Genomic DNA, 20,184 nt, shown 5'->3' with positions numbered 1-20,184 from the left:
GCAGTACCTTAAAATAAGATTATATTTATTAAAAAAAACTTGAGAATATAAGAATAATAACTGGAATAATAAAAGAATAATATAAAGAACAATAAAATCAATATATTTGTATGTAATAATTTATTTATATCCAGTGAATGTCTGCAAAACACCAGGCTATAGATTAACCATGTGCTCTGCATCAGACTATAATTTTATGATTATTGCATATTGTATTATGGTCTCCAGTAGAGTCTAAGTATTTATGTAATGTAAATGGTAACAAGACACATTTTAACCAAGTTAAAATATACACAGTATATTATAAAACTAAGGTATATATATCATAGACAGAGCAGGATTTTACAGGATAACTGTACAATATCTGTCATAACAACTGCAGTGACTCAAGTCTTAAACCCAGAATCAAAATGCTCTTCATAATATGTGGAAAATCCATTTAACCTTCCCACATAGTTACTGAGAGTCATCTAGGAGAATTCAGGTCAAGTTTCCTTCCAAATATTATTTTAATTATGACTAATGTGAGATATCATTATGATCTGAGCTATGAATACTATTTTGTATTCAAGCCATGTCTTTGTTTATGTTACTATGCTGCCTTATTTAACCCCAAGCTGTAAAATGGTGCACAGCAGGAAGACACACAGGAAACTAACACATATTTTGTGTCTGCTTTATTTGTAAAGTGCAATATAAATGTTGACTATCCATGTTTTATTTTATCCAATAGGGGGAAGCATTGTCCAAGCTATTTCCCTGTCTGTCCAAGGATCCTTTGTGAGTGCAGCTGTGCTGTTTGACTCTTGCCATCCACTTCTCCCTTTCTGCTTCATTCCTTCTTCTATTGAGCTGTAATCAGGTCTGTTTATTAGATTTCTAAATGAGCACAGTGAGGCGACAGAACACAGCTTAATACATCTGTGTGCAAAACCTGACCTGTTTGGCCGGTTTACATCGTGAGCCCCTCTGCACTTCCATGCTCCAAAAATGGCTTTTATTTACTCCACTGCTCCAGAACCTGAAAAGACCAAACAGTGAGAGCTGTAACCAGCCCAGAGAATAGAATATAAGACGTTTCTGAGCCCGATTCAGCTGGAGAAAAAACAGCACTGAAACATGTCTGTTATCACAACACCACTTACTATCTCATTAAGTTGTGTCTGCTTCTTCACTTTGTGTGTTTTAATGAGAGTCTCAGGGATGTTACCAGTGCAACTGGCCTATATACAGTTTGCCGTGCATGTTTAATCACTGTCAGGAAATTAATATTCAACAATTCACTGTTTTCATGGAACGGCCTCACACATCGTTACAACAAAATACAGATAAAGCATCTTTCAAATATAACACTGGCAAATATTAAAACAATATCAGATGGTTTTAGGCCTTCCATTACTGCCCAGAGATTAGTGGATAATACAACAACCACAATAACATTGAATGATGTAAACGAGGTGGACTTTCATCAACTAAAACACTGTGTGTAGATTTTCTGCATATGTGCAAAGAGCTTGTGCTTGTACAAAAAGAAGATTATGTCAGTAATATCACAGTCTCCTCCTGTGCTTCTCTCATGACATGAAATCCACTTATATATCAATGTGTTATTGAGTGTTCTTGTCCCATTTTGCTCTAAAGGCCTACACACTGGTGGACGTTGGGACTCAGAAAGAGAAAATGCAGAACAGTTTTACTTGATTCATTAATGTAATAACCCCTCTCCTTCCTTTGCTCTGACCCTGCAGACTCATTTGTCGATGCAGACAGCGCAAAGCTAAAATAGCATCATTCAGTCAGCCAGCCACTCTGGAGATTATCTGACTGTTGCCCTGCAGGACAAGACAGGAGTGGAGTGCACACGGATACACACAAACACACACTTTAGAGGAGATCTAGTGCATGCAAAATGAATGAATCATCTACTGTCACTAAAAACTCTTTAGCAACAATTAGCAGTGCATCAACATCTTGCTAGATTTGTCTTTGCTGAAAGTAATAATAAAATGGCCGACATTAGGGATGGCAGGGGGTCTATTTATGGTAAATTGGAAGTAAAGTCCAGATGTGTTTATGCCTGCTGTTTAATCTGCTGACTTACTGTGTCCTGTGGTGATGTAATCACTGATGTATTTCCCTGCATCCGATCCTGTTAATGTGGACTTTTTTATGTCAAATTCGCCTTTTCCTCTTTGCTTTTAATCTATTCATATCCTGCATCAGCGTCCTACTTTTAGTTAAGCATTGTTCTATTTTGGTAACGTAGACAGCAAGCAAAGGATCCACACACATGGCAGCCATAAAACACACTCACAGAGACTACCCCAGTACGTACAGGACAAAAACAAAAAGATGGGGAGAAGGGAACACGGTTTCTTTCTAAGGAAGACATTTCTTCACATGTGTTTGTGTAAAGGCTACATACACTTTGTTTACAGATGATCAAAGCAGAGCTAAAAGGAGTTCAGTAAAAAGTCTTTACTGTTTCTTCTGCTTGACATGTCCCGTCCAGAACACAGATAGTCTGAGAGAAGTGGAGTCACAAAGTGAGTGCTACATGAAGGGAAGAAAAGGAGTAACTGAACAGACAAGTCACTGACAATAAGTCACTCATAATCAATCCATCAACAAAATAGTGTACATTACATTGTTTACTGCAGAAAAAATAGATCAAAATACAGTATTATACATCAAATCTTCCAGGACTGATTCTAACACTCCCACTGTTTCTGAACACTTGCTATTGTCACAAATTAGTTTGGTGGTTTTGGAATTATATTATAAGACATCATGTCCCTTACTCAAGACATTTCAGCTACATGTGAAGCTCAGATTGCTAATATCTTTATTTTTTTTTAAGGATTTGACGAATAGTTTTCTTCTGTGTGTTTTCAAACCTGGTATCTATTCTACACCACACATGTACTGGATGTCTTACCTGTAACACAATAAACAAGCATAAACGACAAAAACCAGTTTAAATACCTATTACCACATAATGATTTACATACATACATTGAATCAGGTTGATTCTCTGTTTAGTTTTTATCAACAGGATGCAGGGGATGCTGCTGCACTGAAGAGTACAAAGCAAACAGGAAGTCAATGCTATGTTGTCTGGAAATTTCAGAGAATTTCACTGCTTTATGGTTTTCACCTCATTCTTCTGCTGTTTGTCAGCTGAGTCCTCAGTTACATTCACGCATGTTATGTTCCTCTTTACTTTCAGTCTTTTCCCCTTAATAATTTCATTTCACTGTGCTTCACTTTGCTCTCTGTGTTGCTGCTTTCAACTTATTACACTGACTGAAACAGTGGTTGTTGTTTGCTATGTCACTGTATCTTCCTTCAATGTTTACTGTAAAATCTGTAATCTTCTGTGTAAGGTAGACTCTGTCCCATTCAGTCTCACTTTCTGTGTGTGTTTGTGTGTGTGTGTGTGAGAGAGAGAGAGAGAGAGACAGAGAGAGACAGAGAGAGAGAGAGATGCACACTGTCATCAAGCTGCTGTTCTGTTAGCCTGCTCTTTCAGCTGGCTGTGCACCAGTATGCTCTTTTTCTATTATTCCACAACTGCAGCAGTGTCTATATGTGTCCAAACCTGCACCAGTGAACAGATTATTCATATGTAAACACACAATGTACACTGCAAATGTGGATATGGAATAAAACTGTGTAATCTTTTGATGCCCCTCTCCACAGCAACAGAAGCTGCAGATTTGGCCATGCAAGAGCCTCTGCTTGATATCCAGTAATTATGGGGTCAGCATTTAAAATCTGGTGCTTGAATACATTACTGCCATGTCATGTGTTGGATAACATTTGCAGATTTTCGAGAAACAATGACAATAGTAGGTAAAGCAAAAAACAGGCTACAGCACTCTCCAGCTTAGACTACATCCAGTTTATGTTGACTCGTGTTCCTTCTAAACTGGGATTATATAATACAGCATACACTAATTTTGTCAGAGGCCTTTACCCAATTGTATTAAAGCCCTCTTTACAATACTCCAGGGATTGTTGGATCTGCCGGGTTGCCAGACGTTTGTTGGTCAAAACGTACTGGTTTCAAAAAGCACCATCTGTTGACATTTTGTGGGTTTTTTTTTTCTCATAAATCCATTCTGTTAATAACATTTACAAGTTGGTTAACAGTTTAACTCCCTGTAGCACATATAACACAATGCTAGTCCAATTTTGAAAATGCGCACTAAATCCTAATAATGGTACCACAAATTTACTAGTTATGACAACATTTAAGAAACCCGAATGTAACACCGCTGTTTGCTTGGCTCTGACTGACAGACTTCACTGTCACAGGCAAACATCCCTAATCTATATGACTTCTGCACTGAACAACGAGATATTGTGTGAGGAACAAATTTTCACAGTGCCTTGCTTGAATCAATGAGATGCACATTAAAACTCCTCTTTTAAGTTTTTTTTCACACTCCTAAATCTTCCAACTCTTCCTGAACTGCATCAGGGGAGAACCAACCAGGAGGAGACTTTTCCCTGTGGGCTGGTGGAATTTTAAAGCTCCAGTCTGCAGCTACAGTAGGACGTGTAAGCTGGGATTCTGTCTTTTATATAATAGAACAACACTATGATCAGATTGGTGCTTTTATTTGAATGATGAAAAATATTATTGTATTGTATAAGCTGCATGTGTTTTTTTAATCCCAGACATCGAACATGAAGCATTCTGATAAGAAAACACTGCACTGTACAAAGACAGTTAGTGACGATGACACAGACTTGAACATGTTATGTAAGACTTGAATGTCTCTGTTGTGATCAGTTGGCAGGTTATTCAGCTGAGGCTATACAAGGTGAAATAATGGGAACTTTAAAAGCCTCTCCATCACTTCTGTAATGAGAGTACTCACACAGCAGCTTTAACACTACACACTTCCCTCTGTCTCTAAAACACAGAGGAAAACAAACACAAGTTTGCTGACACAGTACGTATGTCCACCCATATCCTGATATACTCACGATGTGCAAACATACTCAGCAACCCTGAGTAAATAATAAATCTACAATCAGCAAGTCAAGTAATGAAACCTTCTGAGTTTCAGATGTGCTTGAGCCCCTGCTGCTCTTTCATTACCCTGTGTTGACCCGTAACCTTACAGGTAGAGCAGCACGATGGGGTGAAGATGCTGAGAGATCAAATACCAGCCTACCCATCAGTGTGTCACTTAGTGAGACGCTCTAGCTCCCTAGGTGCCCCCCAGTGGCTGACCACTGCTCCCCCCTAGGGGGATGGGTTAAGTGGAGCAAATGAATTTCACTGTAACATGTATGTGCAATATGTATATACGCTCAGTGACAATGAATGGTTGTTCTTGACCTACCAGGATATTCACAAGCATATGTTGAGGTTTACATGCACAATATGCTTTTAACTTCAATCCAATTAAGTTTTGCTTGGACTTGTATTGATTTGTCTATTTGGTGTATAATGTGCAGTCCCTTGCAGATAGTTTTTGAAAAGACGGGGTTTGGTTAAAAGAAACAACTAGCTTGAAAGTAATGCTTCATTTTCTTGATTATACAGTGTATTTAGGTTTTAAATTGCTGTAATTCTTCAGTGGATCTAAAATATAAGAGTAATTATAGTGGATTTATAGGCCATGCAGGACTCATGTTTTGAATGAGACCTTCGAGACTGAAATTAAAATTTCCGTCTGGGCAGTACTCGTCTTACCTTAATTTAATTAATTAAATTTCCCTTTTAGATTTGAAAAATATTACTATGTAAAACAGGGACAGCCAGTACTCGACAAACACGAACTTTGTTTTAAGCCTGCAGTGAGCAACTTTATTTGTTTATTTAGCTTAAAGTTTTTATCCTTTTTGAAAAATGGCCATGTGGGGACAATCAAAGAGACAAAATATCCCTCTGCACGCACCCTCTCTTACAGTCTCCTTTTTCTAACATAGACAAACAAACCTCAAAGCTCACAAGGATGTTTATAGCTTAGTTTTGGGCGGTTGCTCAGTGTTTCCCTTCTAATCGCATTGTGTCTCTACTGGCCTCTGATCTTTGGCATTTTCAGCATTCCAGCCATCTGTTGGTCTCTCATTTGGGTGGCAGCACCACAACAGCACTAAACTTGACAGTCCTTTATGTCTGTGTGTCTTTTCAATCAGACAGAAAGAATTCATATCTCCTCTTAATGCCAGTGACAAAACGTTTAGAAAAAGATACTTTTATCAACACATTCCATGACGTGCTGTAAAAAGAGCATTGAAAGTGATGAACAATGATGTGGTTAGCACAATGATATGACACACTGGAGATCTGATGGAGATCTGTCTGATTTATGCCAACGATGCACCGTCTCACAGCCGAAAACAGAAACATTTTCTCCAACACGATATTAATCTGAAAGTGAGAGTTAGTGGGTGGGCTGAAGGGACAACAATTGGCTTAATATCACTTTTAACAGGTCATCACCACACAAATGAACCTGTCAAAAAAGGAGTGATGAGCAATGAAACGCTAGTGTAACATCAGACATTTTCCATAGAGAAAGGTTATGTTTGTTTCCTCTCTGGTTTGTTTAAGGTGAAATGCAATGATGTGGTTGTAGAGGCAGGATGTTAGAAGGTCACAGAGTGGTTCTATCAATTTTGCAATCTCTCCACACATCTGGTTTTATTTGGTGTCACTTTCTCTTATACTCTTTTACATCTGTGTTTTCTCTTTTTTCCAGATCAGAGAAATGTCTGGGTTGTTTTAGAAGAGTTAATTTAATATACAGCAAAAGTAATGGAAAAAAAACTTTAAGTAGGGTAATAAATGTCCAACACAGAAGCAATATTTATTTGTGTTTAAATATTATTACAGTTTAAAATGCTGAAATTGTGAAAGGTGGACAGAGATCTTTGAGTTCACAAATAATCCTGCTACACATTAAGGTTTTTAAATATTTCATATGAAAAGTGTTGTTCATAATGATCTATCATCTTCTCTACTCTGCATTTACTCTTTGTTGTCATTATCATATACATTTTCCAAGATGTGGGCAGATAAGAGCCTGGGGTAACTTGACTTTATATATTATTTTGTGTATGTTATAAGCACTTCTGTCCTACTTGTGTCTCATTAAAACAGTCATAGTCAAATCCTGACTAGAGCTGGCATTGTTCGGTTAAACTAGCTGATCATCTGGAATACGATCATTTCCAGTGTGGCTTCATTCTGAGCTCTGACTTCCAACTTCCAAGGTAAACGAAATGTGCCAAAAATAGTATGTTACAGTTGAATGTTCGCTTCAGCCACTAGATTTTACCAAGTGGTTGTTTATGTGTGCCGGTAAAAATGCCCAACTGTGTTGTATTTTACAGAAGGACATTCTCATCCAACTTTAGTCAATTAATGTTACTTGTTGATGCAGTGACAGAAAAAGATTACAAACAAGAAAAAGATTAACTCAAAAAACTCACAAGAAACTCATTTGTAATGTTGAACTCTTGTCTTTTAAAGAACCTACACACTTAAAGCCCTATTGTAAACTTTTTAATCTTTAATCTTTAATGTTAGTGTCCCCAAGGAATAAATTACTAACATTTTATTACACTATTCACAGACAAACACAAGGTTATCTGACACACCTTTGTGACAAGCAGTCTGAGCATTTTATCTGTTGAAGGTTGCTAGAAAGGCTTTCAAAGGTCAGTCTTCGGGGGAGTTTTTACCCAGAATTATGTAAATAGCACACATTTTATAGTTAGACACACAGGCTGCACATGCAGTCACTCATAGATGCTAAATCCAACCACAAGAGTGTCTCACAATGCATGAATTTATTTCCTCTGTGTGTTTACAGAAGCAAGCAAACAGTGCTATAAAGATGATGATCGTATTTTTACACATTTGGTTTGGGGGAGTTTTTTTTTTCTTTTCATATTTGCCTGACAGTACTGACAGAATGACGTGAGTGTATCGTCTGAAAGAGAGAGTGAGAAAAACAGAAGAAGAATGACAGAAAAAGAGAGTAAGCACAACAGAAAAGGGACACTTGGGGCAAAACACTGTACCTATTTACAAGAATTAGCTACTATGATCTGAAATGTGCAATTGAGACACTCAGATTGAGAGAAAGAAAGACAAAAGAGATGGAAGAGATAGATAAGGTAGACAGGGGAGAGGAAGAGAGGGAGGGGAACGAAAGGCTTGGGGTTTCCTTGCCTCTCCCTTTTGCAGTCTAATCAAGGCAATGACGCAGGCACAGAAGATGATACAACACCCATATTCATATATAACCTCTCTCACACACAGTTACCCACATGGGCTGTGCAAAGCAGTGCCCTAACCATCACCCAGCATTTCGCAAACCGCCCACAGCTGCTTGACAGCATCACTCTCTCCTCTCCTTCTCTTTCCCTTTAGGCACATCTGTCTCATTCTTTCTCCTTTTGTCATTCCCTTGTTTTTTTTTTTCCCTGTTTATCTTCTTTACTTTCTGGCTTTCATTTTCTCTCACTCTGCTTCTTTAAGTCCTTCCTTGTTTTTCCCTCCATTACTGCATTCATTTATCTTTTATTACCACAGCCCGCTGTTAAACCACTTCTGGCAAGTGGAATGCGTGTGTGTATGTGTGTGTTCCTATGCAGGTTGCTTTTGTACTAAAGTGAAAGCTGTAACGTGTATTACAAATGAACAAACATCAACTATCCTCTATAGGCTACATCTTTGAGCCCAGAACATTAGCAAGAAAATGATTCTCTAGTTAATAAAGTTTATGATGACAGAAATGGTGCATTTTCAGCCCCGACCTGTTCAGCTTTGGATTTGTCCACAGAGTGACTTCATGGGCGTGGAACTTACCTGGATGATACTCAAACTGCCATATTTTTGGGCACACAGCTCTTTGTTCACATAAAGGGAGTTACAGTAAATCCTTCCCCGAATGAAATGATATTTGGCCTTGTGGATCATATTCTCATAGCAGAACTTGTCAGTTGCCTCACTCCCCAGTACCAATCTAAAGGCTTGCTTCAGATTTAGGGGTAATTTTGCTGCTCTTTAGTTTACACTCATCCCAAACAAACTTGAGTTACACTTTCCAAACACATTAGTTCGATAGAGAATATATAATAAAAAGAGCACTTCACTTATGGGAAATTGCAAAACAATAATGAACAAAACACAACATTTTTGGGAGCTACTGTACTTCAACTGTGTTCAAGATTCAAGATTCAAACTAATTTACTGATCCCATAGGAAAATTATATTTCAAACCAATGGATCCTCACACTAGTTCCTAAAAGGCAACTTCATTGATACAGTATATAACTTGCATCCCGGGGTTTTACGTCAGGGAGTACATGCAAAAAATCTCTCTAATTTTAACTGAAAAACTCATCCAGACGACAATATCTGAAGGACTACTTCAAGTCAGATGTTATCATCATGGTATTTATGTAAGTGTACAGTATGTACAATATGTTTGCTTAATTAGAAAGAAAGAAAGAAAGAAAGAAAGAAAGAAAGAAAAAAAAAAAGAAAGAAAGATCATCTGTGTCATGGATTATTTTGCCTTGGTCTGGCTGTGTTTCGTTAGTTGGCTGATGTCTGACTGGCACATTGGAACATTTTGAGGTGAGGATGGTGGTGTCAGACAGTACATTCACTCCTCTCACGTCTGTTCCTATGCTATTGGCAAAGACGCTCACAGACTTTTATCAGCGTGTCTGTAAAGTTGCGTAACCACACCACACTCCTTCACCGTTGCTGTTTTGGGTGTGTCGTGGATGAATGGGTTTTGTGGTATCCCTCAAGTTATGCTCATAACATTTACTGTTTCCCAGCTGAGGAAATGAGGAGAGTAAAATTAGATCTGATTGTAATGATTGTCTTTCATTGTGCTGTACAAATGTGAGGTATCCATTACAGCGAAATTTATCGAACAACCAAATGACCAGTAAGTGCAAGGATAATGCAAATATAACAGCGTCTATTGTTATAGTCACCGTGTCCTTCGAACAAAAGAGTCTACATTTGTATGGAGGTTTGGTATAATTCTGAATACAAGGGAACACTAGGTAAACGAGGAGGATTTTCTTTTGATATTTTCCCAAAACCCATTACTAACGCCGAACTGTGCTAGCTGGCAATAATGTCTGCACTTTTCCTATGCTGCTCCTCATTTACACATTAACACACACTCACACAAGGCTGATGGCAGCTGCCATGTAAGTTGCTCCTTGGGTTCAGTGTCTTGCACAAGGGCCAGCAGGTCCAGGTGTCACAACACCGACCCTGTAGTCCATGGATGACTGCTCTACTTACTGAACTACAACGAGCTTTTTTTAGTTTAGTATAAACAGTGGTCTGTACTGAGAATACTGCTCAAAGAAATGAAGGTAATTTTAAGTCATAATCTTATTTTGCATATACTTTGCTCAGTTCTGTAATTCATACCATATTGTTCAATTCCTAATACTCTCTATTACTGTTCTCAAACCAGCCATCATTTTCTAAGATTATACAGGGTTAGATATGGAGTCAGTTATGTAAATTTTCTTTATCAGCACTACACTGAAATAAGAATATGAAGAATTTATTCAACCTTGGCTCAAAATGTATTATACCTCTTAAATTATGCCAATGGTATGTGCCGACCTAACAGCTATTACTTCTCTGGTTTGTGTGTATGGCTTATATGTAGAGACGGACTTTGCTGTGTCCCAAAATATTTCTCTTATATAACAGTAATGCATTTGTGTAAGATAATCTCACTTTTTCTTTCCCCCTCACTCTCTTTAAAGTGGTTTCTACTTGTTAAATGCTTTATTGGTTCACTGACTGCTCTGTACTGCTCTGCTTAGAATAAATGCAAAGCACAATCTGATGCCTCTGAGAGATCTGAACCCTTCAAATCAGCTGCTGTAATGTGATATTGTCACACGCAGTGTAAATTCCAGGGGAATGTTAGGACATTTATGTTGTAAAACATTGTGAAGGAGGAAGGAATTTCCAAGTTCAAATCCTCCGTAAAGGGAAATAGACATATTAACTATATTAACTACTGTATAAAACTGAACTTCCCAGTAATTTTATTTTTCGCTTTCCTGGATGGAGAAAAGTGATAGACACATTTTCAGCAAGATGAATCAGATGAAACTGATTGAATGAGTGAACTCATGCTAATTGACTTTAACAACATATAGTGTCTGTGGTGGTTAATCTCAAAGAGGACCAACAGGGGGAGTGGAATCATTGTGTTGAGCAAAACTCAGGCCTCTGGTTGTTTTATTAGTAAGTGTGATAAAGCTTTTATTATAAAGTTTATTGCAACTTATAAATAAGTTAGTCAGTGCAAATTGAGGAAACCTGACATTGAGCTGAATGACTCAAAATCAAGTTCCCGATCAACACATAATATATTCAGATTTATTACTAGCTATAATCATTTATGTGTTTTATTTAAAAACGAAAAACAAAAATGATGTGGCTTTTAAAATGTGACACTTCTAATTTGTGTGTTTACCGGCTTCACAAGAGAAGAAAAGAGCCTGAACAAGTTTATGACATCTACTGTATGAATCATGAGTGTGTGAGAAACACAAGAAAGCCACTAGGATGACAAACACGCACAATGTTGCATATGCATCAGGGCTGCAATGTGCTTGTTCTGTGACGAAGGTCTATATTTGATATATGATGCACACAAGCAGCAGCGGAGGCTAAATACTCTTAACACACCAGACATGGTGACAGACCAAGGATGTGAAGGGTGTCTGCATTTAAAACAGCCGGAACCCTCAGAAGTGTGCCAGAGAGCGCGGGAGAGAACAACAGCAGAGAGTATCTGACTGAAAAGAAGTTTCCCTCCTCCCTTTCTACACACACACACACACACACACACACACACACACACATACACACACACAGATGCAACCCTGAGCCCTGACCTTTGAAGGAAGACGACAGATGGGATCTTTTCTTTGGCCAGGTCCTTACTGACAGCTGTCCAGGACACAGGGAGGTGAGGTGGGGCGTTTCTGTGTTTGGAATGGGGGTGCAGGGAGACAGTCAAAGGTCAAACATTCTGAAGAAGAAAGAACTGAAGCACACACAAATTGCATGCAGGTAGATTCACGCTTAATCTTGCATTCATATAGGCACATCCATGTTCATAAATGTTTCTGTCTAATATTCTGTGTTTGTCTGTCCATCTGCCTTCCTCCTTTTTGACTCATCTTCATTTCTCTCTAATCAGGCTTTTGTTTTGTCTCACTCTGGGTTCCACCTCCTTATTACTTTTAAACCCTATAGCTCCTAACATAGCTGTTGTGTTTCTTTTGCGTTTGTGCTAGCATGTCCTGTAATTGAAGAGGCACAGTGCTTCCCCACCATGTGCAGGGGTTTCCCCTTTTCTCCTGCCTGGACATGTCTGTGCATGTATGAAAGAAAGAAAGAGAGAGAGAGAAATGAAAGAGGGAAAAAGAAACCTTTGTAACATTAGATCACAGCTAAACTCTAGGTATGATAGCGAAGCTGTTTTCAGACCATGCTCTGTGTTTTACTGTAAAACTTTCTCTGGGAAATCTAATGAATAATGATGATTTGTAGAAAACTCTGCTCAGCCTGGCAAGAGTTTTGGGAAGGTTTGACACAGACAGTGATGAAAGTCCCCAGTGGTTGAAATCATTTTGTTTTAGGATAGTTAAGTAATGTTTCATTTTACTTACCAACCTAATTCTGCATCGTCTTGAAACATGAGATTATTATTTCCCTTTAGGATTGTCGAGAAAGGGAAGTGGAAGCGAGAAGGAGATAGATAGAGAGAAGCAGAATTGTAAAGCCTAGAAAGGGAATTTTCCTTTTTCTCAGTATTTTCAACTGTTTTAGTTATTAAAACTAATAATGTATGTATTAAATAAATCACTGAACCTGAAAATCGTATTCCATCTTCCTCAAAACTGCTTTCAGGGGACCTTTGAGGAACTTATTTGTGGAGTATAGTTTTTGCCACTAGCTAATGGAAAACCACACAAAGAAAATTTCCTGACCTGCAGGGACCAGCTGAGATCTTCAGGTGAACAGATGCCTAATACAGCAGAGTGTTTTCAACACTGCTTCTCAGAAATGAAAACAAAACAAACTTAAATCAAACATGTACTTTTTTTTAAATTCTGTGCCCTCCTTTTTTGTTTTCACTTTTCTAAGTACATACCACTTCCTGTTTCTGTTTTTCCATTCTGTCTTATTCAGTGACACCAAATTACAGACACAGGACAGACAGAAATATGGGTTCCACTTCTGTCCTACTCGTGTTTTCTTTTTTGATGAACAATGACCTTATCCTAAAATTCCACCAATTATTGTTTTTACACTAAAAATATATCGAGTGACGTAAGGGAGCTCATACAATGCTTTTTGCCACATTATTTTACTGCACGCACTTATCAAGCCTGTTTTCAGTAGAAGCAGGCAACTGTTTTACCAATCACAGCTCTGATTTATTCTGTAAAGTGCCCCGAGATGACTTTGTTGTGAATTGGCGCTATATAAATAAAGTTGAATTGAATTGATTAAGCCACCAAACATAAAGAGTATAAAGTCTTAAAATACCCATTTTATACTAATAAAATCTATCTGTTGTAGCATATTTTAGCATGACAAGCCTCAAAAGATATGGCTCAAACCAGACTTTCTATGTGATAGATTACACACACTTTGCTGAAACACTGACAAACAGGTTTCATAGTGCTGTTTTATTTTAGTTCAGGAGCATATGATGTGTGATATTATGCATGTGCCTACACAGCATGTTCATATGTTTTATGTGTGTGTATGTGTGTTTTGTGGGTGTGTGAGAAAGGGAGTTTCTGTGCTGTTTCCCCAAGCACTGGATTTAAATTCAAGGGCACATCATACAACAGCAAGGTTACATAATAATAAAGAAAATACCAGAGATAGAACCAACAGAAAAGGTCAAACAAGTTTATATCTGGAATTCTTTTCACACAAGGTTGATATTGGAGTGTTGACAAGAGTGAAGATGATTAAAAAAAAGGAGTATGAACGCTCTAAGATAATGAAATAAGCAATACATTCCATCTGAAATTGCTGCGGAAATAACTTAACTGGTAAAAGTAACACAAAGAAAAAGAAAGTATCTGCAAAGTGAGTTATATGATTTTTGGTTACTCTCTGCATGTCAAAAAAAATCTGTTGAGAGAAGCTCTGATCATTACTCAGAGTAATTTGTCAAATCACAAATTGGTGATTTTTTTTTTTATCTCACTTTTACATTTTTAGGTTCATGAAGCCTCTATAAATTCATTTAGAAAATTAAGGTACAAACTGTATTGGAACAATCACTATTTTTTAGCTTAAACTCAGTCCATTTAAACAGGGGAAAAAAAAGCTTCCCATAGAGGCCTTTTGCATCACTGCCTGATCATTTGAGCAAGTGAAGCAGACTTATTTTTTCAGTTCCTTTGTCTGGTGTGTTTTACTAATGTCTTTGAAGAAAGCAATACTTCATTGATTGGCCTTGATCCCAAATCAATATCAGCCCCAGTGTATTACCTGTAAAGCACCCAGTGATAAACGGGACGTGTTTCATGATTAGCGAGCCCGTTGAAGAATATTTTTTATTTAAACAGGTGTTTTTTTTATCCACAGTGTTGAGCAAATTGACTCTTTAAAGTCTGGTAGCTCGTATGGGGATTCACACAAACACACAACAGAGAGACAATAATCACACATAAATCTCTGGGCATGGAAGCACAGTGCAACAGATGAGAAGCTACAGAGTTCTCTCTAATGGCACAGATGAAAGTAACAATTGATATATCTCTTACACACACACACACACACACACACACACACACACCTGTTGCACACTTACTAAGCCTGCAAGTCTGCAAAACACTTTATTTCAACAGATACATGTATAGAGACACACAGACTCACACACAACCTCTCAAATGACTGATTAGACGAGCAGCAAAGGACAGTTTTCCACATTCTTCACCTTCTCACAAGCAGCATTCCAGTCGACAAACAGGTGGCTTTTAGTCGGTTCAAAGCTAAAACGCTGACTCATTTCTTACCTCCGGAATAAAAATGTAGCTTTTATATTTTCTGTTTCAGTTTCCTTTATTGGTCCTTTTCAACTCATTTGTAAGATGTTACAAATTACTTTTTAGTGTGTTTTCAGGTTCTGTCTTTTTGTTTGCTTGTTTTTTGGCCAAAGTTAAAAGTAAGATTGTTCAAGTTCAAAGCTAAAAATACCAAAAGCCTCCCATGAGAATTAAATAGAGTTTTAACCTGATGCATGCATGTGTTTGTATTTATTAAAAATACCATTGCAAATAATAGTAACACTAACTTCTTGGCACAAAAGCACAAACTGTTTAGTGAAAACAGCTGGTAAGTAGTGCATCAACAGATTCCTCTCCCGCTCTCCCTCCCTCTATCTTGTCTTCTGTAGCAGGCAGGCAAAGAGGACAGGTGTGAGCCTAGTGCCTCCACACATGCACACAGCCGGGATCGGGATTTCAATAATGTCATTCAGTGAAGCTGAATAGGAGTCAGTAGGGGCCCTTCTATGTCCTGTGCTTTTGGTTGACAGATGAGCAGCCGCTCCTTTGTGCTGAGTCTAGGGGCCTTCGATCACTCAGCAGAGAGTAGGATGGGATCTTTTTTGTGTGTGTGTGTGTGTGTGGGTGGGGGGGGTTGGTCTGTTAGACAGGGCAAGAGACAGGAGGAGGAGGAGGAGGAGGAGAGAAAGGAGGAGAAGCAGTTGCAGTTACAGTTTCTGTGGCAGCCGTCGAGGTCATATGTCAAGGTAGTGCTCCGAGCAGATGGAGTTTTTGTGTGCCTCAGCTTATTGTGTGTGTCAGTTATGGATCCACGTTACTGTTTTTGCTGTTCCTCTACATACTGTGAGCACAAAAAAATCAAGCTTGTTTGCCAGCATCCATGCAAATATATGTATGTAAAGTCTGTCTGTGTTTGTGAGGGTAGGGGGCTTTGGAGGATCCCACCTGCTGAGGACCATACAAAGCTTTGCAGTGTCGACTCACCACAATGCCCCAAAGCTGCTGCCCCTGTTGCTGCCTCACAGTCTAATCCTTTCAAGGATTTTTTTTTCAGCCTATCTGCTGCTTCCATAATAAATACATGCCTAAAAGGATCTCTAGACCAAGTCTGTTAGGGGTCATATGAATATTAATACATGGCACACGCAACTGCTGCCGCTGCTAATGCTTCAATGCCTCATAAATTGCAAAGCTTGTTATGGTTTTAGTAGTGGTTTCTTTTTTTGTAGTTAAGGTCAGTCTATTGATATCACTACAGTTCCAGGAATTGTTTAACGATGTTAAATGAACTAATGTACACAATAGAACTTAAAAAAAAAACAGACATTTTACCATTTCATGGAAAATATTAGCTCATTTTGAATTTGATGGCAGCAACACATCTCAGAAAAGTTGGAAGAGGGGCAACAAAAGAAGACAAGAATGGGACAACATTCCTCTACTAAAACTCCCGCAACTGGTCTCCTCACTTCCCAGACATTTACAGAGAGTTAAAAGAAGAGGGGATGCTACACAATGATAAACATCACCCTGTTCCAAATTTTTTGAGATGTGTTGCTGTCTTCAAATTCAAAATTCAAAATATTTTCCAGAAAATGGTAAAATGTCTGTTTCAACATCTGATATGTTGTTTATGTTCTATTGTGAATAAAATATGGGTTGAGATAATTCAAATTCTTACATTGTTTCTATTTACATTCACATTTTGCACATTTTGCAAGGCAAAGTGTGAGCAGTTTATAACCTATCTTCAGCAAATGTTATTGACTCAGCAGATTGAAAGCTGTCGTTGTCTCAGAGCTGTGTCCAAACAATTTACTTTACAGTGCAGCTTTTTTTTAGCTTTGCTTGAAAAATCCTTTTAGCTCTTAAGCATTTACAGTGTGTTTTTTGGGAGGGGGAAATACTTTTTCTAGCTTTTATTATTATTATTATTATTATTATTATTATTATTATTATTATTATTTTAATTAGCATTATCTAAATGTTTTATCTTATGGCTTGTTTATATTATTGTTGAAAAAAAATGTCTTTGGTTGGCTTGTATTTATCTTTCAAAAGTCCTTGGAGCACTATTCTAAACAGCACAACTTCTATTGTTAAATATTTTTATGCAGTTTGTGATATTTAGAGATGAAAACAACCAAGTAATTCTTTCATTTGTTCAAGCATTGGTGACCTGGGTGTAGCTGCGTTGACAAAATTTGGTGCAGCTGCGGTCAAACCACTTATTTGTCAAACCTATTTGAACTCTTAGCAAATCTCTGCTCAACCCAGCACACGCACAGCTGTGTTACCATACAATGAGGTTTGCAAAAGCTGTCCACAATAAAGTGTTTTTGTTCTTTCTGTGCACCCAATTACAGGAGATACCGGAGATCTCGCTACAGGAGATTTGGTACTTTCCTTTGTTAAAACTACCTTAACTTTAGCCTTGCCAAGCTGTCTTACAGTAGTGACTCACATAAAGCCTCTCTAGCTATAGTATCTTTTGGGCTGACTTTTGCACAATAGGGGGCTCAGTGGCTCAGTGGGAGAAAATGAGGTTTGGGATGCAGAAGGCTGCAGGCTTGAATCCCACCCACCCACCCTGGGCCATCCCAGTGCCAGTCCTGAGCCTGGACAAAAATGGGAGGGTTGTGGAAGGAAGTTCATCCGGCGTAAAAAAGCCATGCTATCAAATCAATGAGCAGAAAAACTTCTGCTGTGGTGACCACTGAAAGGACAAACCAAAAGTGACTGATATTGTCAATCTAAGAAGACACATTAAAAAGGTAATATGCTAATCCAAGCTTACCAATTTAAGTAGATGTTACACTCAACTTTTTCAGACAGAGGAGTTTGTTATATTAAAGATAAGTGATTGTGTCAGAGCTTGGGTTACTCAAGGGTTCACTCAGTAAAAGAAATGCATTACGATTTATCTGCATCATGTACTAAATAAAAAAAAAATGTGCAAAGCATAGCTTCTTTTTATAACATTGTAGGGATATGTTTCCTTTATTTTTATTATATGCAAGTATCTAATGAGCCATGCAAGCATGAGCAAATTAATTGTATCAAGAATTCTACTGATCCATTAACCAGAGCACGGTAATAATAAGGATGGCAGGTGTGGTGGTAACCCTGTTGTGTAGGCTGATCACATCTGAGCTGTGACATCATTGCTCTGCACCCTCTTTCCTCTCCCTCCATCTTTTTATCTGTCTCCATGTGTTTGCCCTCTATTCTGCATTCTGCTGCTGTTTCAACTTCGAGACACCACTCTACCCTCAGCGGGGTTTGAAGTATGAACAAGGGAGGGAAGAAATAAGAAAGGGGGGGGATATAATGAACATTTGGAGGGGTTAGGTAAGAACTGTAAGTGATGCTGCTGATTGAAGAAGGCAGGTGGACAGAAATGGACAAAGGAGAGCCGTAGAATTTCATTCAATCAACACAGATCCTCTGGGAACTGCCTGTCTGTGTCTGAATGCATGGACGGTCAGCTGACCGCTTGTAAAGGAAGGTATTATATGTCTGTCCTTTCTCCAAAAGACCCCTCTCTCTTACTCTTACTCGCTGGCACGCTAAATCGTCCACGCTGAGAGAGCCGATGGACACTGTCATACTGTCCTAAATGGTAAATGGTCTGTTGATAAAGTGCTTCACCTGACCCACAGGGTCTCATTAGTTTCACCTTGGTCTAACTGCTACCTTACAAACGGCGAACCGAGTGTAACTGTTAAGAAATATTTGAACATAATTTTAAACTGTGCTATGATAACATTTCATAAAACATCAGGCGAGCACGTTCATGGAAAGAATAAGCTGGTATTACTAGCACTATTACTTTGCACAAATAAAAGTCCTGTTGTGTTTAAAGGCTGTGGCAGCAGTAGTTTTTATCAGTGTTGGGAGTTAAAATGGTAATAAAATGAATTTGGTGTATTTTTAGGCCAACAAAGTTGTACACAAACTTACCAAAGACAAGTCTTCAGACACTCCAATGGGTAATGTTGCTGCAGCTGTGGCGACATTAGCAACAGGTGAAGCTGCTTCCCAGCCAGTTCTCTTTCCAGGAACAGTTCATTAACCAAACGGTTGTTACACTCTCCTGAGTGTGTCCTCGTTTGGTTTAGTTTAGTGAACACATGCTTAATGTGTCCGTGTCTTAAAGTCAGTGTTGCAGAGTAGCAATAGCAAGGGAGCTAATATTAGCTTCCTTCTGCTTTTGATTAGTTATCATCGTCTGATTGGCTGCTTCTTGTTGCTTTCATTGGTTAGGCTGGTTGAAGTGACAGTTAGAGTTAGCCAATTAGAGCCAGAGTAGCGGCGGGTCAGCTGGGGTTCCGCCTTAATGAGAGGACTGACAGATTGCATTGCCATTTGAGTTTTGACGCCACCAGAGCGTGGTGACAAGTTATTTACAAAGCAAACAGAGAGGGGGGGGTTTGACTGCACATTGGAATAAAGACACCAGAACAATATGACATGCAGTTGATGTAGCTTTGATTCAGTTTTTTATTAAAATTATTCACACTGCATTGGAGATTAAATTGCAAATTATTTATACTGAATTGCCAATTGTATGATGCCTCTTTGAAGTAGCCTGACTAAACTGTACATTGAATTGGCAATTGAAAAAGCCCTGGATATTTGAAATGCAATTGATATAGCTTGTATATACATTTTTAATCTACATAATTCTTACTGAATTGAGGATTGAATTGTCACTTTAAAACTTAATTGCCAGTTGCAAAAGGCATTTTCAAACTGCATCACGACATTGCATATTGAAATGATAAAAATGAATAGCCATTTGAATAAAAACTACAAAGAACTATGGGAATATGAAATGCAATTAATTTAGTTTTTATGTAAAATGTTTATCCAACTAATTCAAACTGAATTGAGGATTGATATGCATTGTCAAATTGAATGAGCAGACTGCATATAGAACTGCTATTTCAGTTATGAGCCCTGTACCCTTAAATAATATAAATAAGAAATTGATTTCCATTGTGTTTCTATTACCCCCATGTAGCTAAAATCAGTTTTTGTAGTTTTGACACATAAACACATAAAGTGTAAGACATAGTTAACATTGTAAAGAATGGAATTATGTCC

At 38.1% G+C, this 20,184-nt stretch overlaps 1 long non-coding RNA gene across 2 annotated transcripts; it reads right to left on the bottom strand.

Annotated features, from left to right (window-relative positions):
• Positions 1-223: 223 nt before the first annotated feature.
• Positions 224-19,280, bottom strand: LOC137098969 (uncharacterized). Of its 2 annotated transcripts, none has more exons than XR_010910689.1 (4): positions 19,039-19,280; positions 11,932-12,021; positions 940-1,021; positions 224-852 (listed from the first exon to the last, which is right to left on the bottom strand). It is a non-coding gene; the product is annotated as an uncharacterized lncRNA (long non-coding RNA). The 2 variants fall into 2 exon arrangements; XR_010910690.1 differs by lacking the exon at positions 19,039-19,280 and adding an exon at positions 13,033-13,125.
• Positions 19,281-20,184: the final 904 nt, after the last annotated feature.

The sequence above is a fragment of the Channa argus genome, chromosome 14 (genome assembly GCF_033026475.1).
Source record: "Channa argus isolate prfri chromosome 14, Channa argus male v1.0, whole genome shotgun sequence".
In the NCBI taxonomy this organism is placed as follows: Eukaryota; Metazoa; Chordata; class Actinopteri; order Anabantiformes; family Channidae; genus Channa; species Channa argus.
Note: the sequence above shows the minus strand (reverse complement) of the source record. Positions and strands in the feature narration are given on the sequence as shown.